Here is a 26,467-nt window from a genome sequence, read left to right as displayed (position 1 = left end):
TTGTCAGATCTCAGAAGCTAAGCAGGGTTGGTTGGCCCTGGCTAGTGTTTGGATGGGAGACCTTTAAGGTGTTGGGTGGTGGTTCCTTCACAAAACACTAGGGGTCATGATACTGAAACTGGAAAAGGCAAACCACCTATGATTTCCTGGCTGCACTACACAGGCCAATATGATAACAAATTCATACACACATAAAATAATACATGCTACGTGATTACAAGGCCATTAATGCTGGAGATAGTGTAAGATCATGACCACAGTCTTGTAACAAGATCTTATACCAAGATATGCACTTTTCTTTCTAGAAAAGGACTCCCACTGGTCCTGACATCCTTTGATTGTATAATTTCCTTGGCATTTCAGTGGTTTCAAAAGCAGTTCAACTGGTATGAAGTGAGTTTAAAACTGCAGTGTGGATACACACCTAGACATAGACATATTGCATTACACTGCATGCAATACTGTTAATGGTTTAGAAACATTTAGTAAGAAGCGGAGTTGCCCAATTTTGAATTTCCTCGGTATATATGTGGTCTGTGGGTACAAGTTATGCCTGTTTCCTGAATAATTCTTATGTAGTTTTTGCGTAACTGAGACCAAAGCACTTTGGGTCAGGACTGATTGAGTTTCACTTGGGCAGCTGCCGTAGCAAAATCTCAATCTGTGCATATTGATTTAAAATACGGTACTGCCCAGAGTTTTCTGGAGAAGAGCCCTGATGTTACTGCTCTGTGAGAACAGCACTATGAGGGCTCTGACAGGACCAAGGTCACCCACCTGGCTGCATGTGGAGGAGTGGGGAATCAAACCCGATTCTTCAGATTAGAATCTGCTGCCCTTAACCACTATACCACACTGGCTCTACGAATCATAGGTGACAAAGATAGGGGGATATATATAAATAAAAAACTCAGGTTATATTATAACCTGAGTTCCCTCCCCTACCAAAACTCCACCCTCTCAGTATCCACCCTCAGATTCCCAGATATCTCTAAACCTGGAGTTGGCAACAAGGATTGCCAACCTCCAGTTGGCACCAGGAGAGCTCCCACTATCACAACTGGTCTTCAGATGACTAGGATCAGTTCCCCTGAGAAAATAGCTACTTTGGATGGTGGATTTTATGGCATTATATCCTGCTGAGGCTCCTCCCCTCCCCATATGCCATTTTCCCCAGGCTCCACCCTCAAACTTTCCAGGTATTTCCCAACCTAGAGCAGGCCACCTACCCCTCACGCATATTTATTCCTCACCACCCACCCATTTACCTTTTTCCCCTTCACTCACAAGTACTCCGCCAGTGTGACCTGTGCTTCTAGTCACTAGAGAAGGGCAAGCAGGGGGTGTACAATGGCAACAGCACTTCTGACAGTTTTGGTGGAGATATTCCCAGCTGTTCACACCACCCTTCACTGTCAGAGGCAGAGCTGTGGGTGGGGCAAATGGCTGTGAGCACTGGTGGTGGGAGGATTTGTGTGCAGACAGGAGGCACAGGCCAGGGGGGCATTTTGGTGGGTGGGCAGAAGGAGAAACTCAAGAAGGCAGCCAAAATTAGGAATGAGCATGAACTGGCTCACGAACTAAAGCCCACCATGAATTTTGGCTGGTATATAATTAACAAACTGATCTTCTTGAACTAAAGAGCCACCATGATTCTTCCATGAATTTTAAGGCCATTTCTGGTGGTTCACAAAGGGCAGAAACCAGGGATTTAAATGGCTCTAAGCTTTTGTTTTCTGCTCTTCTCAAAAACAGCTGTGAAGCAGGGAGCAGAAAACTGAGTGAAATGTCCCCGTCATTTCATCCCTCTGCTGCTTTTCGAAGGGAGGAGAAAGCAGGAGATGAAATAGCTAAGAGCCATTTAAACTCCTGCTTTGTGCTCATGAAAAGCTTGTGAAAAGCAGTAAGGAGCAACAAGCAGAGATCATGAACTGATACAAACTGGTTTATTCTGAGAACCAACATATCAGTTTGTGGTTTTCACTGAAAAAGTCCACTTCAGGAGGGCTGATTACCATTCCCTTCATATCTAGTAGATACTTCCACGTGGTACAATTCCACACAGCTACTGTATGGAAGTGAGGCCAAATTGTACAGTCTTTTGGACCTGTGCATATGCCTGTGGCATTCATGTTTCATGCAACCATCTGGGATCGCTGTCACATGGCAGTGTGTGTGCACTGGAACATGTACCTGTACAGAAACAGCTGCAGGCCTTGGAGTGCATGCATAAGAGGCTCCGGCTTCCAGCCAAAATGCCCAGTTGCATAAAATGTTCTTTTCTTTTCTAAAACAATTGTATCAAATGGCAAAAGACTCCCAGCCATTTGGCTTCTATCCAGCTCACCATGTGAGCCATGTGGTACCTGCTGATCAGTACCTGCTGATTCTTATGCAACCAAGATCTTTAATTGCTATAGAGATAATTAACAATTCAGAGTTACAAGCTAAAAAAGCTTTCTCCCTCTCCCCTTTGGAGTGAACCAGAGCTGAGTTTCATACCTTGGCCTTTTAACACATTTTGGGATTATGTAAAAGACCAATTTAGATACTGACAGGAATAATAACATCATATGAAATTGTTTCACTGGCTTTTCCTAGGATTGACTCCAGGACCAGATTAAGAAATACCAAGGCCCAAAACTATAGCAGAGTTTAAGAGGCCCCGAAGAAGAAGAAGAAGAAGAAGAAGAAGAAGAAGAAGAAGAAGAAGGAGTTGATTCTTAAATGCCACTTTTCTGTACCAGAAGGTGTCTCCGGCTTACGATCACCTTCCTTTTCCTCTCACCACAACAGACACCCTGTGAGGGACATGAGGCTGAGAGAGCCCTGATATTACTGCTCAGCCAGAACAGCTTTATCAGTGCCGTGGCGAGCCCATCATCACCCAGCTGGCTGCATGTGGGGGAGTGCAGAATCAAACCGGGCTCACCAGATTAGAAGTCCACACTCCTAACCACTACACCAAGCTGGCTCTGAATTTCCCCCTCCCCCGATTTTAGAAAGGTAACATCATTTTTGTATTTAGAGGTCCCTGATCATCTGAGAACATGAATTGTTCTCCACCCTCCACCCACAAACTTAGTTTGTGTATTAATTTCATCTCTGACTGACTCACATGACTTATGTGGCACATTATGAAACCCACCCCTCATGTTGCATATGCCTGAAGAAATGCAACATGTGTAGAGGAGGTCTTGACCACTGGAACACAGGACAGCTGCTCCAGACTGCATATGTGTGGGGGGTGTCTAACAACCCATGACCCTGCCCCCCCCCATGGAGAAAGGCAATTGGTTCAGTGGTAGTGGCTGCTTGCACATCCCCTGCGGGGCTTGGGCAGCCAGCTTCTCTAGGCAGCAACAAGTCTGCCCACCTCACATGAGATGAGGTTGAGGGCTGTCCTTTGCTTGGTCCTCAGTGGTTGGTGGGAGGCCCAGCAGGCTATAGAGCCAGTGATTCCAGGGGCATATTCTGGATTTTTGCACAAGGCTCCATAATCACTAAGGCCACTCCTGAACATGTGAACCCGGCAATCATGCACTTGGCCAGGAACTCAAACAGTTCCGCAGGGCCTGCAAAAAGGAGCTCTTCCACCAGGCATTCGGTTGAGACCAGGCATAACCAACAGCGAATGAAGGGCCCCTGCTCCCCCCACCCCAGAACTCCACCAAAGTGCTCTGGACCTGTTGTGCCTTTGCACTGTTGCACTGTTGTGCTGTTATATTGTATTGTGTGCTATTACAACTTTATTTGTTGTACTATTTAATTGTTACAACCATTGTTGTTAATATTGTATGATTATTAGTCCAGATTGTTTCATGTATGGTTCATAAGTTCAATGTAAACCGCCCTGAGCCTCCAGGGAGTACGGCATATAAATAAATAAACAAACAAACAAACAAACAAACAAATAAAATAGCAGTTCCCATAGTCACAGTTTTTATACATCCATCCTGAATCACTAGGACATAACTTGAGGCCAGGGGCACCCTTAAAACCAACCAAGTTTGATTCAAGGTGTGCACATACACACTTCAGATGCAGCTTGTCATAGTGCAGAACAGCTCATGTAATGAGCTGAAAACAAGCAGACAAGAGTCCGAGCTTAAAACTCTTGTAGAGAATCAGGCTAATAAATTGTAGTCAAGCCAAGAACTGTAGACAAGTAGCTAAGCATCAAGATATAAGCCCATTTCCTAGTTGCTTTTTGTCCAAGGTTATTCTTACTAGGTCCTTCTCAAGAAGTAGCTTCCTATTATTTATAACTCTGTGCTTATATAGGAAGCCAGCCAGCCTTCTCTTAATCTGGTGCAATACTCCTGATTTAACATTATCCAGCAAAACTGTCTCTTTTCTCTACCCAAAGGAGTCTCAAAGCAGCTTACAATCCCCTTCCCTTTCCTCTCCCCACAACAGACACCCTGTGAGGTGGGTGAGGCTGAGAGACCCCTGATATTACTGCTCGGTCAGAACAGCTTTGTCAGCGCTGTGGCCTGCCCAAGGTCATCCAGCTGGCTGCATGTGGGGGAGCAGGGAATCAAACCCAGCTCGCCATATTAGAATTCCACGCTCTTAACCACTACACCAAGCTGGCTCTCACTGCACTCAGCTGTCTGTACATGTCTGCGTGTTTTCAAAAGTGTTTTCCATTTTTTTTACATCATGATCCCATAAAATAAGCACACACAAATATTGACTTTGTTCTCTCGTGTTGAGAACACTGGCTCTACAGAGGCTTTATATATCTGCATTTCCTTTTCTACACTTTGATTTGTGCTACAGTGGGTTTCATGATCACATTTTTGTAAAAATGATTGCTAAACCCATATATACAGAATATTGTATATTGTCAAAAGGAACTAACATTTAAAGGGACTCTGTTTGGGTGGAAAGACAACACAGACATTTTAAATTAATGAATGAATTAACTAATTAAAAGTTTCTCTTCTAAAGAACTGTTCTCCTACTACTGAAATCAGAGATCTGCCAAACTCATTTAATGTATTTAGATAGCCTGCTATTTTCCCAAATCAGAAGTGAAAGTGACTTACAACATTGCTTTCTCTACCTCCATTATTTCTCCATTAGGAAAACACAGGCAACACATATCCCCATGAGCCGCTGCCAGTGTTGGCAATTATAGTCCGTGGACATCTGGAGAGTCACCCTTTGACCACACCTGGTGTAGTAGTTAGAGTGCTGGACTAGAATCTAGGCAACCCAGGCTCGAATCCCCACTCTGCTATGAAAATGCGCTGGTGACCTTGGGCCAGCCACATACTCTTAGCCTAACCTACCACACAGGACTGCACTGAGGATAAAAGAGAGGAGAGGGGAAACTGTTAGCTACTGTGGGCCCCCACTAGGGAGGAAAATGGGGTATAAATGTTAGTAAATAAATAAAATGCACTCCCTTCGTTTTGACTTGACTTAATCACTAATGAATATGCAGTTCAAAGAAGAAATCCAATCTGGCCATTTATCTTATACTCATCGCCAGATGGGAAAGAGGCCACTAAACCAGTTTGTCCTATGCTGTCTAGGTGAACAAGGAGAGCTGAAGGTAAGAGATCAAAGTGGAATGGCAGGTTTGGGGGCAAGCACTGTTGCTGTGGGACTGCCCTTACTCTACATTGCCTGCAGGCATATGCCTGTCTCCACATAATAACAGTAACTGCTAAACTCACACATTTGCAAATAGCCTGATTGTGGCAAAGATATTCTATACCTTCAGGGCACTGAACAAACTTGCTCTATAAATACCCCTACCTTTCAGAGGAAAACACAGGCAACACATATCCTTATGAGACAATACACAGAGCATGTGACCAGCCCACCAGTGCTCCATAGAGTCCTTCTCTAGCTGTATCCTGCTTGGGGTCCCTCCAACAATAGCAAGGCAGGAGCCTCTGGGATGTGCTTCTTCAGCCTCTTATCAACAGAAACCTCCTCCTCTCTGGCCAGTGTCACAGGCTCTGCTTTTATCCCCTCTCCTATCCCAGTCCCACCCCTCCCTGCTTTCCCTCATCCAATCCCCCCAATCTGTTTCTTTATCTTTTTTATGACCCATCTGTTTATTCCTTTTATTATTATTTTTACTAATGAGGTACAATGTGTGAGAAATTACCCCCGATTTCTCCCAAGGGTTAGTCTGTATTGTGGTGGGCTTATTCCATCTTGCAGTTGCTGACTGAGCCTCTCTGCCCACTTCCCAATCTGTTTCTTTTCACCGCCCTCATTCCTAATTTCTAGCCTTTTCTTCTGCTATCTTCTGCACCTGGCCCAACTTCTAGCTGGCCCATAAGGGTAGCTTGCCCCTGCCTGGCTTTCCTGTGCTGGAGGAAGCTGCGGTTGTGCTCTGTCAGCTGGCAAGCTCCCCAAATGCAAGGCAGCCTTAGCTCAAGAGTCAGAGACCTTGGGCATTTCCGGACAAAGCACTCATTACCCACGTCTTTGTAGTAGTTTATGTTTGCATTCCGCAGGGCCTGCAAGACGGAGCTCTTCAACCAGGCTTTCGGTTGAGGCCGGGCAGCAAGAAGATCTAGCCCCCCTCACAAATGAGACAGTTGCATCTGTCATCTGCCCCCTCCCTTTCCCTTCTTAGTGGGTGTGGAATTGGGTTAGTTATATTGAATTTTGCCGCCATTCTTGTCTTAACTTTTGTATTAATTGTATTATGTTTTATTGTGCTTTTATTGTTATAGGGGATTGGTTTTTATGTGACCCGCCTCGAGCCTCCGGGGGGAGGCGGGATATAAATTAAAGAATAATAATTATTATTATATATAATTATTATAATTATAATAATTATTATTATTATGTGTTGCATGCACACCTACAGATACTGAAGTGCAATAAAACAAAATCAGAGTCCAGTGGCAGCTTTAAGACCAACAAAGATTTATTCAAGGTGTGAGCTTTTGAGTGCAAGCACTCTTCGTCAGACTGAAGTGATACATTATGGGAGAATTCAATTTCTGTTAGCCTTGTCAATTAGTGAGAGTTAAGAATGAGTCTCTCTGGTCATATTTATAAGTCAGCCAGAAAATGTAAAATAATCTCTGCTTCTTGGTTGTGAATGCTAAAAAGGAAACAGTGTAACAGAACCAATTGTGACTTGGTGTCAAAACATGTATCACTGAAAACCTGTTTTCCCTCAGAAGAAAGTTACTGTTGAAGCTTTATGCTTGAATGTTTTACCAGTGTCTAAATAAACATTTATCCTTACTAAAGAAAACGATATTATTTTGAAATAAGAAGGAAGTAGCCAAGGAAGAACTGTTAGCACCTGGCAGTTATACCACACCGTTTTCCTCATTTTGCTGAATAAACTCTGTGTACAAGTTGACCAACTTTCACAAAGATTTTGTCATATTTTTTTACAATTTGGATATTGATAGAAACCAAAATCCCAGTATCACCCTCAGTGTTTACCATTAGACCTAGAACCTTCAACTGCCTTGAACTTTAGTATTAACTGGTGCATCTAATCTGCTACTGGATCCTGAGCACATAGTTTGCCTGTTACAGTGCATGCATATACATCCTGCCTGTACTTGCATACACCAGTTTGTCTAGAAAGAGCCAACCTGCATTCACTTTATCAATGACAAGAACACAGATAAATGTGAGGTTTGCATCACATGTTCCACTGGTCATGCATTTCCTATAACATAGCAATTAATGCACATACAAGAAAGTGTATATTTGATTGTGCAGGTACTCACAGTAACTGGGCTGAAGTGACCATGGGTAGATAGGTAGAAACAGGAGCATATTGATAAGATCTGATCAGACCAGTGTGGTTCTTTGGAATGTGTGCACACAGCCCATGCCAGCATAGTTGTACAGTTCTCCGCATGCCATCTGGAGTGTCTGATTTTTCAAGGCCCCCAAGTATATACAGAGAGTACTAGGCATGTACCCTTGTACCTGTAGAGGTCCATACATTTCAGTGGGTATGTATAAGTTGGGGACAAAACATTCCTTGGCAATTTACCCTCCTTTCCTTATACATGTGCAATGTACATACGTTTGGAATTTCTGAACAGGAGTGAACTTGAATCCCAGTACTCTCAATAGGACTCGGGGATGGCATAAGATGCATGCAGAATTCAGAACAATCCCTGCTGAACAGAAAGTAATTCTTAGTAAAATGAATAGGATAGATCTGCAATTTGTACTGGCTAGAGCCAAAATGGTATAGTGGTTAGACCTGGGTTCCAATCCCCACTTGCTGAGTGACATTGGACCAATCCCTCTCTCAGCCTACCACACAGGGTTGTTGTTGTGAGGAAATAATGGAGGTAGAGAAAGCAATGTTGTAAGTCACTTTCACTTCTGATTTGGGACAATAGCAGGCTATCTAAATACATTAAATGAGTTTGGCAGATCTCTGATTTCAGTAGTAGGAGAACAGGTCTTTAGAAGAGAAACTTTTAATTAGTTAATTCATTCATTAATTTAAAATGTCTGGCCACCCCTACACTACACTAAACCGATTCACAAGTTTTCCATATTCTCTTTCCCCTTAGTTACTTTTTTGAAGGAAGGGTCTGAAAATCAGATCATGGATCACTAAAGTAACAGTGTTGACCCTTACCTGATGCCATATGATTCACATTTTAGCCTGACAACAAATTCACTGTCCATTGTTTGCATGTATCTGATCACTTGAATTAACACTGAAAACTTGTGAACGTTTCTTGAAATAGGCCTGAAAATAATTCCTTATCACTCTTCTGATGCTTTCATGTTAAAATTACTGTCACATTTTTGTCAACAGGTGAGAACCTGCCTGGTGCAGTGTCAACCTAAGATTTAGGAGTATGGGTAGTAGTTGCAGTGTCAGACTAAGATCTGGGATCCTGAGGTTTCTATCCTCAAACTCTCATAAAGATTGGCTGAGTATGACCTTGAGCCATTCCTAGACGGTCAACTTAAACTAATTCACAGGGTTGTTCTAGGAAAAAAATAAAGGAGCGAAAAGTGATGTTGGCTGTTCTAGGTCTCCATTGAGGAGAAAGCTGGGTATACATGAAGCCAATAAATCAATGAACTAAACAAGCACAGTCCCTAGATACATTAGGGTCAATATGGCTCCGTTTTTCAAAAAGAGCCTGCATTCATCAACTTGATCTCAGAACCCTGACAAAGAGAAGCTACTTTTCAACAGCAATCTTTTTGTCATCTTGTAAATGTAGTAGGTTGAAGCAAAAGGAAGAGGTCCTGGTTTGTAGTACTCTAGAATGCTTTTCAAAACTCTGCAAACACAACTTTAAAAACAATGTCTCACATCAGTTTTATTACTTATCACATTTTTAGCCTTTCCCCCTCTAAAGAGCTCAGAGTGGTGTATCTTGTTCTCTCTATTTTATCATCCCAACAACTTTGCAAGCTAGGCTGGGCTGAGAGAGCGAGGAGTTGATTCAGGATCACCCAATAAGCTTCATGGCAAATTGGGAGTATGAATCAGGGTCTCCTGGATCCTAGTCTTGACCTATTAGCAACCAAATCACACAGGCTCTTCAATAAGAATCATTGACTGGGGCATCAGGTAGCATTGTAAGACTGGAAGTGGTATAATTCACCTCTGATGAAGATATGTTAAATCAAAATGCATTAGGTCTAGATCTTGGCAATTTGACAATACTTGTATACTTACTCAGATGTTTTGTGTGCCAACTAATGTTCTTTTAAGGTTTTTAATTATTTGAGCTCTAATAAAGTGTATTTTTAAAAATTTATTTCATCCCTAACCTTTTTGGTTCTCATCTGTTTCTCAGGTTGTGTTTTTGTTCTCCTTTATGTCGCCTGTTGGATAATACTGAACACCAGATGGAGGGAAAGTACACAGAAGGATAGAATAGCCAGCAGTCATAAAATCCATTACTGGCCAAACTGTGGATCTCCATGGACTACAATTCCCATGAAGCCTGGTCAGTGCTGCACTAGTGGGGAGACTGAGTTCAGATCTCAAGGAAACCCATCAGGAGTAGAGGAGAACTGGACTCATTTGCCAGATGGGGACTTTAGCAGCTCATCTCCAGGCAACAGAAATCAGTTTTCCTGGGAGAAAATAGCCACTTAGAAGGTGGACTATTTGGCATTATACCCCATTGAAGTCCCTCCCCTCCCCAAACCCCAACCTCTGCAAACCCCATCCTCAAAGTTTCCACGTTTTCCCCAACCCAGAGCTAGCAACCCTAGTCTCCAATGAAGAGAGGCAAGGCAGAGGAATATCAAGGAATGAGACAAAGGTGGTCTGCCGCCAGCAATGACAGGGTACCCTAGTTCAGGAACCCAAAGGTTGGGCAAAACAAAAAAATAAAATAAAATACAACCGTTTATTACACAGTGCACCTAATGTTAGGATTAAAAACAACATACAAAGGTACCACTAAAAACTCAAATCCTAGTATACAGCAACAAGATGAAGTTGCATGTCCAGTTACAAAGAATCATAATAATGTTTAAAAAGGTAAAGGTATCCCCGGTGCAAGCACCGGGTCATGTCTGACCCCTGGGTGACGCCCTCTAGCGTTTTCATGGCAGACTCAATACGGGGTGGTTTGCCAGTGCCTTCCCCAGTCATTACCATTTACCCCCCAGCAAGCTGGGTACTCAGGAAGGATGGAAGGCTGAGTCAACCTTGAGCCGGCTGCTGGGATTGAATTCCCAGCCTCATGGGCAGAGCTTTCAGACAACATTTCTGCTGCCTTACCACCCTGCACCTCAAGAGGCTCTATAATAATGTTTACACATGTATAATAACCAGAAAGGCCTGACACATTTTGACCCTGAGGGTCTTCTTCAGTGGTCAAAATTGTATTAACACACACATAAACTATATTGACATAAAATATCTTTTTAAGGCCAGGCAGCTTGTATACGAACCCAAAAAGTGAAGGCCCAAAGAATGGTTGTAAATCAGTTCTGCATAAACCAAGGAACCCACTTTCAGCAGGCATGGGAACTAAGAGCCACCATTCTCTCTTGGGCCATAGTTAAATTCCCAGTCTGTGTTCATCTGTAAACCAAAGATTGCACACAATGAACATGTGCAACTTCATCTTGCTGCTGCACACTGGGATTTGAGTTTTAATGGCAGCATTGTCATTTTTAGTCCTATAATTATGTGCACTGTGTAATAAATAGTTGCATTATTTTTTTGGGGGGGGGGGAGAATTGTTTGCTTGCATAATCTTTGGGTTCCTGGCTGGATTTTCAGATTGGGTTTTCTCCCCTTTTGCTGTTCTCAGGGCATCCTAGTTCCTCAGACCAGGACATGATCCCAAAAAAACTGACATGAAGTTTTTTCGGGGGTGATGAAGTCTTGCCTCTCAAAGTGCTATGTTTCCTGCCACTGGGCAGAAAGCAATTTTACAGAGAAACAATTCAGATAACTCATTCTCAGCACAGCTTCCCTAGCTCAATCCTCCTTCCAGCTCTTTTGACTTTTGGTAGAATGTAGTTAATCGGGGATAAATTGGGATATTAAAGCAACCCTGGATCAAAAGACCTCTGCAGAGCAGCATGGTTTGGCTCAGCTCAGACTTGGGGGATGAAGCCAATGGGGTCATCCTACACTTGCCCTGACCTGGATGGCCCAAGCTGGCCTGATCATGTCAGATCTTGGAAGCTATGCAAGGTCAGCTGAGAGTAGTGCTTGGACAGGAGACCACCTAGGAAGTCCAAGGTTCCTATGCAGAAGCAGGCAGCAGCAAGGCATTTTGGTGCAGTTTGTTGACCTAAACACAGCTACTGTCTTGCCTGGATATATCAAAGATTAGGAGGACAGAGTGGCTTCAACATTCATCCCTCCAACAGGACTTTTTCTGCCATGCTTGTAGCAGCCAACAGTGGAGATACCGCAAACAGGCTTAATGGTTACCATTTTTCTTTACCCGTGAATGTGCTTGTTGCTCATGTCTCTGCCAAAATCAACATAACACGATACTCAGTCTACAGTCAAAAGTGCTCTTATGTACAGGGCTCTTATACAGGTAAGAAAAACAAAGAAATACTACAAAGATAGGTAACCTTTTCATGTCCAGTGAATGTTTCCATATCCTGTTCTCTGCCAAGCACAGCCAAGGGTAAAGAGGGAGATAGGCTGGGGTTTCATTAGCAGCTGTTACTGGAACAAAATGTTATCTAGGTAAAAGGTTACAATAATGTCATCTGCTTGGGTTTCTTGAAAGAATGTTAATAGTTATCAGGGATCACAGTTAACTATTCATATATGCCAGTGTGGCTGGAAGGGACAAACTAGCACCTGACCTCTCCTGATTGGTAGAGATAATTCGAGGTTAGAACTAGAGGAAAGGGCCAGAAAGAGATAAACAAGAAGAACTTTGGAATAGAAAGTTGCTGTTCTGGTTTTCTTGATCTTCAGGCAGGTGTGGCTTAGATAGCTGCCCTGACAGTTAAGGAAGCCTCCTTTACCCATTGAAAGGCCATGCTAAGAAGGAGAGCTAGATTTTATACCCCGCTTTTCACTGCCCAAAGGAATCTCAAAGCAGCTTACAATTGCCTTCCCTTCTTCTCCCCGGACATCTGTGAGGTAGATGAGGCTGAGAGTGCTTCTGACAGGACTGCTCTGTGAGAACAGCACTATCAGGACTGTGATGGGCCCAAGGTCACCCAGCTGACTGCATATGGAGGAACAGGGAACCAGTTAGCCAGATTAGATGCTGCTACTCTTAACCACTATACCATGAAAAGAGCCACCATTTCCCCATTTCTTGGGGAAAAAGTTAAAAATCCAACATGCCCCCAAAGAACATCTGTCTGATTCCTTATCATTAATTGCCTGCAACTTAACAAATTTATAGCCCAACAGGGGATAACTGGCCCTTTAACTTACCAGGAAGGGCCCCACTTGGTCACAGCCCTGGAGGGCCACTGGTGGCTAGGAGCTGAGCTTAGTTGATACTATGACTTTGAACAGACTGAAGTAGAACAGCCTGCACTGTGGGGGCTGCTGGGCTCCCCTTGCTCCAGGGCTGTTTAAGATCCCAGTCCACCCCTGTATACCATAAGAGGCAGTGTGAAATAGTGGTTAGAGTGTCAGACTAGTGTCCAGGAGACGTAGGCCTTCAGCCCCACTCTGCCATGGCAGTTTGCCCGGCCACTCACACACCCTCAGCTTAACTTACCTCAAAGAGCGGCTGTGAGGAGTAAATGGAGGAGCAGAGAATATCATAAGTTGTTTTGGGACTTTGTTTGGGAGGAAGGTGGGGGTGCAAATGCAGCAAATAAACAAGAACAAGTAGCTCTTTGCCAACAAATGTAATGGCATATGGGTAGGAAAAAAGGCAAGACAGCTGAGTTTAGTAATGTGCCCAGATGTTTATGGGTATAGTTAAGACTTGTATTCTATATTTGAAATTTCACCTTTGTGCACATTAACATTAAATAAATGATTGTATAAGCAGCATCTCCAGCCAATAGGTGTCATCATTCCATTTCCTTATCACTTTGCTATGCTTCACTGCCTAAGATGAGTTTGATGTCAGAGAATATTTAGCGGGATTTTTGCTGTTTGGGAATAGTCAGAAGGCAGCACAGTTAACAAATCACAGTCTTCCAAGAGGGCAATACTAAGGTATCCTGCAGACAGTCATAAAAGGCCATTATAATAGCACCTTGGCCCTTTAGAGGTATAAAACCTGATAGGAAAGAAGCAGGGGAATCTCCACATGCTTAGCTAGGTGTTGTGAGAAAACTGTTTTGGAGTCAGCACTGCAGAGAGGGCATCCTTGCCCAGTGGCAAGCCATAAAAGCACTGTGTGAGAAACACTGGTTTATAAATGGCTTATCAGAGGAGTTTCAAAACTTGCTGCTTAAAGGAGATGCCCTTTCCGATAAACCGATGGACTCTGTTCTGGAAGTGGAAATGGGTGTTTCCTCCAAGATATCTGCTGTTCAATCCAAATTCCAGAAGAGCTCTTTGATGACAGCAACAGCTCCCCTGAAACAACTTGCCACACTAGCAGCTCAGCTGCTTGAGAAAGCTCAGGGGCAAGTTAGGCTCAAGCACTCTTGGGGGCAAAATTCCAGACAGCATTTCTCAATGAACTCCTGAGTCAAATGATGATTGACTAATGATGTAGAAGAAAAGCCAGTGGGAAGTAGAATTGCCCAAGCAAAGGAAAGATGACCCACGGAAAGCAGAAGTTGCAGGTACAGGAGGAGACTGTCTTTGGAGGACATTCAAATGCGGATATTAACCAACCTGGAAATCTGGGAGCAGAGGTTCAGGCAGCAGAGAGGCCAGATCATGTCACTATTACATATAGTCAAGGGGTAGAAAATGGGGCAGTTATGGCATGCACATTGCAGCATCCACATCCAGCATTCTTTTATTTTACCTTCATTTCTCCAGTAACTGCTAGGTTGTGGTGTTTGGAGATTGCCTGTTTGTTCCCTGGATATACAGAATTCCTATCCAAATAGCCACCCCTGTGTCTTAGCATAGAACACTTCACGTTCTGAGATGGAACAGACAGAGGACAGCTGCACCAAACAGTACCTCTAAATAAAGCAGTAGTACAGTTTGGGGTGCCTCCTACCATATCAGGAGACCTGGCCTCCCTCATGGGCTGGGAGAAAACAAAGATTTTGGGGATTAGAAGTTAAAGGAGACCGTTCAGTACCAGAACTTGAATGTTTGCCAATGGCGGAGGCTCTTAAAACTTTATTTACTGGGAACAATTTACAGTGTACCTAACCGCAATGTTTTTCAGTTGTGGCTGATGAAGCAGGATAATGCTTGAACTGTACAGTGTGGTCTTATTCCGGTACTTGTGCCAATTAGAATTGCCAGCACTGGGTTGGGAAATACCTGGAGATTTTGGGGGTGGAGCTGAAAGTGGACAGGATTTGGTGTGGGAAGGGACATCAATGGAGCATAATGCTATAGATTCCACCCTCTGAAGCAACCGTATTCTCCAGGGAGGACTGATCTCTCTCACCTGGAGATGAGCTATAAAAGCAGGGGAATCCCCAGGTGTCACCTGGAGAGTGGCATTCCTAGCACCAATAAGAGTGCCTGCAGTTTCCTGCACTCACTTTCTTGAAGGAAATGGTAATGTAGGAGCCTTAATCTGGCTTCTTTATCAACAGAGGCATATGTCCCTCCCCTAGTGTCACCGGCAGCCTGGAGAAAGAGCTCTGCCTCTTTAATCGAGGCTTGATGGGATGCTGTGAAAAGTTTCAAATCTTCAGACCTCTGTTAAGGGGCAGGGTAAGTTTCTCCAGGCCCATTAGCAACCTGCACTTTTTACCTCCATTGCAACTCCATGGGGAACTGACTTTTGTCTTGTTTCTCTACTAGACAGGATAAGAGTTGGACTGACCCTCAAGTCTTTCTTAGAATTACTGGCTTGTCTTCTGGAAGGGCTCTCTTGTCTTCTGGAAGGGCTATTCAGTACAACAGCTGGTGAAGCTGTCTGTGTCATACATACGAGACAGGCTAGTGTGTCACTGTAGCCATCAGAATGTCACAGCAGCATGCAGAGGTACCAGGAGACCTTCCACAGTGAGGAGGAGCTGAGTGAGCGCAGGGCCGGTGTCAACTGCAGGTTCTGTTGCAAAGCGGTGACCAGGGGGAAGATGCAATGGAATGACTCCTTTGTTCTTGAGCCCCTTGAAGAGTTGACAACATGTAAATAGTATGAAAAAAAGATTTCTGGATTTCTGCTCTGTCTTCAGTATTACCCAGATCTGTGGTGGGATCAGCTTGCAAATACTTCAAACGTTTTTATCTCAATAACTCTGTGATAGAGTACATATTTGTGTGATTATATCAATGTGTGTGTTTTTGGCATGCAAAATTGATGCATTTAATGTGTTCAGTGCACAGTTGGTTGGTGACCTTTGTGAAAGCTCAATAGGTCAGGAAAGGGCCTTGGAACAGATCTTGGACTATGAATTGCTACTTATTCAGCAGCTCAGTTCCCGTTTAACAGTGCATTACTCTTACAGGCCATTTGAAGACTGATCTGCAGACTCGTTATCCATTGCTTGAGAATCCTGAGATGCAGAGGAAAACAGCTGATGACTTGCTTAATTGGGTAGCTTAGACAGATGCCTACCTTCTATATATACCATCTCAGGTAGCTCTCGCTGCTATCCTGTCTAGCATGCCCACAGCAGGGATCAGTATGGAAAGTTACTTGTCAGAAAGTCTAATGCTGAAAAAGAAACAAGCTTCACTTTCCCGCTTACCGGGTGGCATGAAATGCATGGAAAAAATCTTCCAAAAGAAGTTGCTGTTCTGAAGTAGAAGCTGGAGAAATGTTATAGCCTGGAACTTGCTCTTAACACAAACATAAGCAGACCTTTAAAGTGTTATGGTAGTTTAAAAAAAGAATTGTAGCCAAGCTATATACTTTTGTATTTTATATCTCTACAATTTATGTAAAATTTTATATGGAAATTTTATGGAATCATTGTATATTTTGCTTGCTGTAACAGGCCCTGAGCCTCCAGGGGGAGGGCAGGCTAAAATAAAATAAATAAACTGCCTGCCTGGCTGGCATGAATTGACTGCACATTTTCCTTGTAATGCAAGGATTAAAAGTAGAACACCATTGCTATATAGCATTAGCTACTATTTAATATAAAGCAATTAAACTTTTATCACCCTTTGATGCTCTTGAAGATATGGAAGGATTATATGTGGAGAGCCAGTGGCTGTGAAACCCCCTGCCAACCTGTTGTAACGAGACCCAGAAGGGAAGAGAGCAGTAAGATTCTCCTCCTGGTACTAATCGCTTCTTTATACATGAAATGGCTTCTGGCTCATCTGGCTTTTTCCAGCACAGCTGTGTTGTCACATCTGAGCACTCCCCTGGTGGTGGGTTGCCACTGGTGATGGATGAAGGAGTATGGTTGCCACATACAAGTTGGGAAACTCCTGCAGATTTGAGGATGGAGCCTGGGGAAGATAGAGCCCTCAGTGGGGTACAATGCCATCAATTTTCTCCAGGGGAATTGGAGTCTGGAGGTGAGCTGTAATTCCTACCTGGACTGGCATCCCTACTGATGGATCATCATACATTGGGGGCTTGTGAGGATCAAAGGCAATATAAATCATTCTGGAATTGCCATTCGACAGCCTCAAACTTCTCACTCAGAATCCTCATACAGCACAGATTGGGAGACACTCTATCCATCAGCAACATCCTGCCCCTTTCTGTCACAACACCACCACAAGGCCTGATTAAAGCGTGATGAAGGCTGGACTAAAGGACTCATCATGGCAACTTTGTGTGGGCCCAGGGGTCTCATTCAGTTCAAGCCGTTCCCTGTGCAAAACAACAATGCATGCTTAGGTAGCATGGCTGTGCCATCCCAATCAGGCTACCCATCTCTGGTGTTTTAAGATCACATAGTTGTTTTGCACAGTTTAAACAAGACACTTGGTCTATGAAAAATTGTATGGAAGACTTCTTTTACATCACTCATATCAAATTTAAAACAGTTTTAAGTCACTTCATTGGTGGAAAGTGCTAGGGAACCCCTCAGCTCTCCATTTTCTCAATGATTTTCATTTCAGTGGCTTTTGAGAAAAACTGTTACAAAACTGCGCAAAAGATGGAAGGTGGACAACTACGTGATGATCTTGTGTAGACATAGAGGGAGAAACATTCCCATTTTTGAAGGAAAAGGACCAGTGGACAGTGCCTTCACATCGTCACCCAGATGCCAAGATCAACTGGATCTCTATTGAAGATTTTGATTTTTAATCTCAGCAAACAGTTTAAGAGGAGTTCCTATATGTGGCAGTTAACCAGAATTGTGTCTGTTGTTAACAAACTCTGATTTGTTCATGGTCTCTGAACCTAACTTTCTCACTCAGTGAATTAAACATCTGTTCCACCCTGGGTGGATGGCAAATCTCCCAAATCTGCTCATTCCTTTTGTGAAGTTCTTTGATGAAAATTAAAATGATTCTATTATATCCTTGGGATACAGGATCTCCTCTAAGAGATTAGGATCTGTTCCAATGGATTAGAAATTCTAATAAACTGCTGCCTCACAAATGCTGAAAACAACAAATGTAAAGGAGGAAACCTTCCAAAACATGAACAACAACAATGATCTGATATCGTTTTCTCATCCCTATTCTGATTTTATTTAAAATACTTTAAAGACTTTCTCCAAATGAAGTTGGAACCCAAGGTGAGCACCAGAAGATAGTTAAACCAATAAACTGAGAATGGCCAAATTTCTTTAACGAGAGTTATTTCTGAGTGGGGATCACCTTATTATTTTAGGTTCATGTCTGCCCTTTAATTCTAAGAACTGCTTTTTCTTTTGTTTTGTTATATATATATTTCTAGAGCCTCTTGTGGCGCAGAGTGGTAAGGCAGCAGATATGCAGTCTGAAAGCTCTGCCCATGAGGCTGGGAGTTCAATCCCAGCAGCCAGCTCAAAGTTGACTCAGCCTTCCATCCTTCCGAGGTTGGTAAAATGAGTAGCCAGCTTGCTGCTGAGGGGTAAACGGTAATGACTGGGGAAGGCACTGGGGAAGGCACCCTGTATTGAGTCTGCCATGAAAACGCTAGAGGGTGTCACCCAGGGGTCAGACATGACTCGGTGCTTGCACAGGGGATACCTTTACCTTTTATATATTTTTCTGCAGCATTGTGTCACGATTTTGGTGTGTTAAAAAAAACATGAATAGTAGAGCACTTGCTCTGCATATACATCTGAGGGACCATCTCTCCCAATATGTTCCCTGGAGAGCATTGCACTTTGCTATCACCAATTTGTTGGTAATTCCTGGCCCTAAAGATGTCTGTCGGACTTCAACCAGAGTGAGGGCCTTTTTGGCTCTGGCTCCAAACTGGTGGAATTACTTGTCAGTTGAGTTCCGAGCTCTGATGGAGCTATCAAAGACTGCAGGGCCTGTAATACAGCACTCTTCCATCAGGTCCATGGTTGAGGTCATGGCAGCCTGAAATCATAAGGGCCTCCCTCCTCTTCTTAGCTTCCCTGTACTTATACTATCCAGTATGGTTAGCCAGTGGATTAGATTAAAGAGGGTAAGGGGCGGGAAAAGGTTTTTAACTATGTTTTTAAAATGTTTTTATCTGTGCTTATTGTTGTAAATCTCCCTGAGCCATTTGTGGGGAGGGGTGATATAAAAAATAAAATAATAAATCAAATAAATAATAATGCCACACAAGTGGCCCTGCACCTTCAGTTTACAAAGGGATTGATCCAGCTTTTCTCAACTTTTTTTTTACCATTGAGAAACCCCTGAAACATTCTTCAGGCTTTGAGAAACCCCAGAAGTGTCATGATGGCAAATAATACAATTGGGAAGCCAAGCTATGTACAGACCCAACCAAGGCTCCCCTCCTTCCCACCCCCTCCAGGCCCATCATTAGTCATATCACCTGATAAATGTTTAAGATTATTTTTCAAATATAGAAATAATTAACTTCCACCCATTCAGGAAACCCTTCCAGGGCTGTCAAGAAACCCCAGGGGTTCACAAAACCCTGGATGAGAAAGCCTGGATCAATTAGCAGGCAACTTGAGAGATCCTTCATTTGAAACCCTGGAGAGCCCATCTGAGGATACAATACTGATCCTGGTAGGCCAGTGGCTTTGTAAGGTACGTTCATGTATGAAAGTCAGCACCAGAATCCTACATATTAGGGGAAAGTCCCTTGTCTGAACAGCCCATATATAAAGACAAGATCAGAATGGTGGCACTGTGATGGCTAAATGTCTTTTATACTTCTTATGGATTCCTAATTACATGTTGTTTTTAACATTATTACAATTTGCCTTGAATCCAGTTCCAGAAAAAATGTTCTAAATATATGTGAAATCCAGAAATTATGTGTGTCCTTAAAATTCTAGCACGTTATGCGCATTGTAATAGTGCAATTTTCCTCACAGGCCCACATTATTAAGGTAGTATTCCTATACAAATCATATTAGAAGACCTGCATTTGTTAATCAGGAGTAAATTAAAGATTCTGGAAACAAGTCAGTATTTGCCTTAATTCTTTCATTCATGTGGGGACAAATTCCTCTGATATTACAATTTTCATTATAGGATTGGCTCACAAGTGCAATCCAATGGGCGATGGGAACACATAATATCAAAAAAGGTCCCTCAGGGTAATTTTGTTATTTCAAGCATGTTCCCATATTAAGAGGGGGGGGGGGGGGAGAGAGAACTTGCTTAAAAAAACAAATAAAGTATGCTAGCAGAATTATAAAACTGTACAAGTTCTTGAGTTCATTTCTTTAACTGAGCAATTTCTATTTTGCCTTATCCGTATTCCCCACAGCTCAAAACACAAATGCAGAAATAACAGTTATTGTTACATGACTATTATTATACCTCAGAATGGGAAAATATGATCCCTATTTGTAAAACAGAACAACTAAACTGTATGTGCCCACTGCATGTACCCTATGAAATGGTTAGACAATCTAGAGAGCTGGTGAAGACATGGTTGTTATACTGAGTAGAGTACATGAAATATTTATTGTTCTGCCTCCAAGTTCTTGTAAACTGGAGAGTAAATCTTCTAGAATGTTTTTAACCAGCATACATGCTTAATCCCTTTAAAAAACAGGGGGCAAGCATTTGTGTATATATGGCGTTTAATTTGCCATTTTCATTCAGTATACACTCTATTTCCCCTTCCTTTGTGGCAAATAGAGGGTGGTGCCCTAAGCTGGCACACCTTGGCCTGCCATGCCATGTCTCCAGTGTTCCCCTTGTGCTGCTGAGCTCTAACTGGGACCAGGTATTAGTTTCCACTAGAATATTTTAAGAAGAAAAGGTAAAGTGTTGGGGAAGTTTCCCCCCGCCCCCCAAGGATTTTCAACTTGGCAAAATGCATGGTGGGGAAGGGAGAAAGACAGGTTTTCTTGTTCATTTGAGAAGGGTTCCTAATGGGCTCATCACATTTTCATCCTCCCAAGAAATATTTCATCCTCACAACTAATGACTGACTCAAAGAGCTTCATAGCTAGATGGGGATTTGAACCAGGATAATCTACGCTTTGTTTCCATCTAACAACAGAAGAATGATGCAAGAGCAGCACTAAAACAGCCAAATGCAGGAAAGAACTCAGGCATAGGTTTAATATGAACTTCAGATGCTTCACTAGCAGAGACCACTGCAGGAGGCACTAACTAACAAGGAGTAGCTAGAACAAAAAGTTCCATTTCTGTGGTAACCAGAGGTTTTCTGAGCCTGCAGACAGGGGTGGATAACAGACAAATCAGATAAGAAGCAAAATCACCACTAAAGGTACCAGTCCGTAGGTGACACCTGGGATCCCCTGATATTATAGCAACATAAAAAAATGGCTACTTTGGAGGGTGGACTTTATAGCATTATATTCCCCTGAGGGCCCTCTCCACCCCAAATCCAACCTACTCCCAGCCCTACCCCCAATGTCTCCAGGTATTTCCTAATGCAGAGCTGGCAACCTTAATTGCCACTTTGTATAGACTTACTGAATGGATCAGGAGGTGTTTGTGTTCTGAAAAGGTTTAACTTTGAACTGCCCCCCAAGATAACAAATGTAGACATAGGCTCTTAGCATGTTGTTGATCCATCAGGTTGTTTCACCTTTTGCACATATTCAGTTCCAGGAGTGGGAAAAGAAAACACAACACCTCCCTTTGCCCAAGGGAACTTTCAATGTCAGTTATGTGGATAGGAGGGGCCCAGTTGGCTCAGATCCAAAATAGATAACATTCCATAGAATTTTGATGAGACCAATTTCCAGTGACTAGAGAGTGCAATACTTAGATAGATTTACTCAGGGGTAACACCTACTAATTCAATGAGAGTGCCTCCAGTATGTCCTAGTAACTATTCTGGCAAGTATCAGTTATTCTCTAGTAAGTGCTAGTGAGATCCACTATTGTGCAGCTGTTGGAATGTCAAAATAGGATCCAGGAAACTCCCCCCCCCCACACACACACACAAAAAAAGTGCTTTGGTGACCTTGAGTCAGTCACTTTCTAAGCCTAACCTGCCTCACAAGGATGATGTTGTGAGGGTAGAAAAGAGGAGGGAAGAATGATGTAATCTGTTTTTTTTTAAATTGCGGTGGCTCATGATATCATAAATGAGGAAACAATCATAATTCTGGAAGATCATCTTCCAAGCAACAGCAACAACAACACATTTCAGACCAAACTGTACATCATCTTCCAAGCATTTTTAAGACCAAAAGTTGTCACAAAGGTCCTGATTCAGGTCATAGTGGCAACAGGAGGAGAGAAGCAGTTTAACCATTCCTCTTCAATGCTGTTTCTTAGCTCCAGAAAGAAGAAAAAAGTATGCCTAGAGCTAAACTACATGAGTTTCACTTGGTAATACCATTTGGGGAGGAAAGGTTAAGTCCTCTCTGCCCCTCTAAGTCAGCTACTATTGTCCTCTAAAAAGGTCAGGAGGGATTTGTTCCCAGAACTTCCAATGTGATATCCATTTGGCTCTGAAGAGCCTTGTGGCATCTTCAAGACTAACACATGTTGTGACACACATTTTCACTTAGCTACCACCTTTCCACTTACCTACCACTTACCTACCACCTACCACTTACCTACCGCCTTGTGGACATGTTGTGACACACATTTTCACTTACCTACCACCTTCTACACTTCTCTCTCTGTTTCAGGTTCCAGTTACATGTAGGTCAGGGTGTCACATTCACCACACTTCTCGTCTCTTCAAATATAGAGCCTTGACCATTTTCCCTCTCAGGTCCTCTCTCACACTCACAGAGCTCAGCAGACAGAGTAACCCAGCCCCATCGATAACAGCCCCTCACTCAGGCAAAGTTATTGGAGTTGGGGGGGGGGCTCAAACACTTCCTTGGTGCCATGATTTATTACTATCCTATTATATACCAAGATATTAACTTGTGCGTGTTTCTCTTCCTGAGGCACACAGCCCGTTAAGGGTTAAACAAGACAATATTTATGGAATGTATATGAACATAACCTGAAGAAAAGAAGGTAGAAGATACAATGTTTTGCTTCTATTGAACTTTTGAACTGTGGTCCTTTTCCTGCAACTGGGATCTTTGGTTACAAACAGACTATTTTCAGCCCAGTATAAGCAGCTCTTGTGCACAATTTCCCTCAGTCAGACATCCACCCTTTCCTTCCCACCTCCACAGCTGCCATCTCCCAACTGCTGTTCTTAACTGCTGTTTTCCAACTGATCCAACCCAACATTCTATCAGTTCTCATTGGTCACTCTGAGGGAGAGGCAGAACCTAGCCTGCACAGTGCTGCCTGTAAGATGTGAGCAGTGTGTCATTAACATAGGGAGCCCTGCTCAGTAGCAGTCTGGAACCCCACAGGGTCCTGCACTGTCCACGGCCCATTTTAAGACGCTCAGTCTGGAAAAATATTAGAGGGTCCATTAAGCTTGTCCGTCACACATGTATGGTTGCAGAAACTTTTGTGACCAAGGATATTGGGAAGAGGGGGACTGGAGTTGAGGGGCAACACTGTGGGGGATCTTGCTGCCAGGGGAGCAGGACAAGGTGCTGAGGATGAACAGCTGTCAATCCAGTAGCCCCTTGACTTAACAAGGGGGAAAGGTCAGGGAGGGGACACCCCTCTCCGTTCTGCCTATTCACCTCATTTTGTTTTACTCAAATGTTTTAAATTAAAGATTTTCCTATGGATTAACAGGGAGAAAAATGTACAAAGAAGAAAGAAAAGGGAGGGGGAAAGGAAAAAAAAAGGAACAAAGCATAGGGAGGTCAACTTCATCACATTATTTTTTAAAGTCTCAGGGAGCTGCAGAGCCAGTGATAGAAACATAGACATTCATGCTTCCAATGCCTCTGCTATCAACAACAGCACAATCCGAGTTGTGCAATCAGTACTCTCATACAATAATTATGGTGCACTATTTCCTGGGCAGGTAATTAATCCAGATAATGTCATACATACCACAGGTATAATCATGCCTCAGCTGAAGACAATAGCCATGTTCCCATTGATTTCATCAGAGCAGGACTGTAGCCCTTGCTTCCAAATATATAATTTTCTGCAAGAAGGGAGGGAGTAGTGTGAATATATCTCTTTACACCTTGAGAATTTAGAATACAATTGTGGGTTGTTTGGAACCCGCAGAGCTAGAGACTTCCTTTGTAAATGAAACCTGGGAATTCAGAGGAGCAAACAGAACATGACAAAAGAACATTATTGTGCTATAGTGAAATTGCAATCATTGTTTTTGTTTTGTTTTTTAAAAACGGTCTGGTGACAGTGGAGAAAATGCCACCGAGGGGGGGGGGGCTGAGGCAAGGAAAATGGTGCCCATTCAGATGGGATCTTCTAAAATGTATACTTTTGTGGCTTGCTAATGCTCTTGGACAGGAATATTTCTGGAAATTTCACACAACATCTGGTTTGGGAAAGAATATTCCAAGGATGTGGGCAGGCTGGAAAATGTACAATTAAAAGACAACTTTTCATAAATACTTTGAAAAATAACAAAGTAGAGAAAAATATCTCTGTGGATTCATCTTGTGTATTCTTTTGGGGGGATAATGTATTCCAATAGCCTCTGCCTCCAGCAGGCAATATTAATGAATGGGGTGTTTGGAATAGGCTTCCCAAGGGTGTCAATAATGACCCCACACACACATAAAACAACACAGTTTGGGAGCATGAACAAAAAAGGCAGAGCCATGCCCTGAGGAGCTTACAGGAAGGTTAACAAGCTGGGATGCCAAGTCCAGGTTGGGAAATTCCTGGCGATTTGGGGGTGGAGCTTGGGGAAGGCAGGATCTGGGGTGGGGAGAGACCTTAACAAGGCACAGTGCCATCCAGTCCACCTGCCAAGCAGCCATTTTCTCTGGGGGGAACTGACCTCTGTTGACTGGAGAGCAATTTGTAGTTCCTAGTGATCTCTAGACCCCTATCAAGGGGTACATCAGAGGGGAATGTCACATATTTGTTTTTGGATTTCACTGGTGTTGGGATGAAGACTGCTTGGAAGGTTCGGCCAGGTTTTAAGTGGAGGACAAAGAGCATCTTGAAGGAATAAAAGACAGAAGAGGAAATAAAACCGTGAGGGCATACCCATCGCCTTCCTTTCATAGCAACTATAGTGACAGATATTTAAAACAAACATAACCAGTTTTGAATATCATTTTAAACGGGTTTTAAAATAGTTTCCTGTTCATCTTTCATAATAGGCCATCTGCACATCATGCTGTACGAATTCACTGGGTTTTAGACATTTGTTGACCCAAACAAACATTTAATTTATCTGCAGAAGAACATGAATTGAATGTTTCATCTCATATCATGTTACTACTACTTAAGACCCCTTAGTTGGACAACAAACATTGCTCATCTGTTCAGACGGAGCATCAAACTGTGGTTGGTGATAAAGTGGAAGCTCTGCATGGGCTCTGAGGCCAGGGATGGAGGGCAGGAACCCAGCACCCATTCATATATCTGACCTGGGCTTACTTGGACCTATAAGCAGAGAAATTAAGAAGAGTTGGCTTCTAGCAAGGACATGGCACTCTTCCTCAAGGCCAGTTTGAGATCCTCGGCTTGCTTGAACCCGGATTTTGAAGCCTGAAGTATGTATGAGCTTTCTTTTCTGGGTGTTTGTTGAATAACACTAACATTCGTATCCTCTACTACCTTAACACAACAAAGCATCTTAAAAACTTGATAGCAAACATTTAAAAGTATTCCATGTAGCACAGTGTAGCTTTTTAAAAATTATTATTATGAAAGATGATGAAAGCACTATGTTAGTCAGTACTGATTTTTAGCCATCAGACATTCCTCTAAGGATGCCTCCATGTGATCATGATTCTCAAGGCCGGCTCAAGGGAGCAAACACAAGCCAGGCTCCCCTCCCTGCCCCTAGCCAGGGAACTCCCCACCACAGCCCAAGCCCATGCAGAGCTGCTGCGACCCAGAGACGGAGCCACAGCTGCCCCACAAGTGACCACAAGATGTCACAGTGAGGAGTGGTATATCAATTACATGAATAAACAAACAAATATACCTGATGGCAGTAGAAAGGGGGTTTGGGTTCTTCTTCCTCCTTCACGGGGGAGGGGCTGGACAAGATGAGTAGAGGAATGGAGGCCAGGTGAGCAATCATGACTCAGGTGTGTGCAAACCTGGGTGGGCAATGGGCAGACCAGGCAGCCATCGAGTGGATGCAGAGCAGAGCAGAGCAGAGCAGTGGCAGACTTGGTGGTTGTCTGGTTTTCCTCCTTTTGTCCTTCAGGAAAGTAAGGGAGGGGAGACAGAACAGGCAAGCAGGCCCTGGGCAGCCAGCGTCACCACCAGTCAGGCCATGCACCCATAAAGCAGCACTAGATCTAGGGGAGGGGGACTGCTAGGGACTGCAGCTTGCCACTGGCAAGCCTCTTTTTTTGGACCCTGGTGCCCCTATCCTAGGCAATC

At 43.2% G+C, this 26,467-nt stretch overlaps 1 pseudogene; it reads left to right on the top strand.

Moving 5' to 3' along the window:
- The first annotated feature begins 15,393 nt into the window (after nt 1-15,393).
- On the top strand, nt 15,394-16,495 carry LOC143819647 (cyclin-H pseudogene; annotated as a pseudogene).
- The last annotated feature ends 9,972 nt before the right edge of the window (nt 16,496-26,467 follow it).

This window comes from Paroedura picta, chromosome 10, assembly GCF_049243985.1.
Source record: "Paroedura picta isolate Pp20150507F chromosome 10, Ppicta_v3.0, whole genome shotgun sequence".
NCBI classification, from domain to species: domain Eukaryota; kingdom Metazoa; phylum Chordata; class Lepidosauria; order Squamata; family Gekkonidae; genus Paroedura; species Paroedura picta.
The sequence above is the reverse complement of the archived record's forward strand: the minus strand, read 5'-3'. Positions and strand labels throughout refer to the sequence as shown.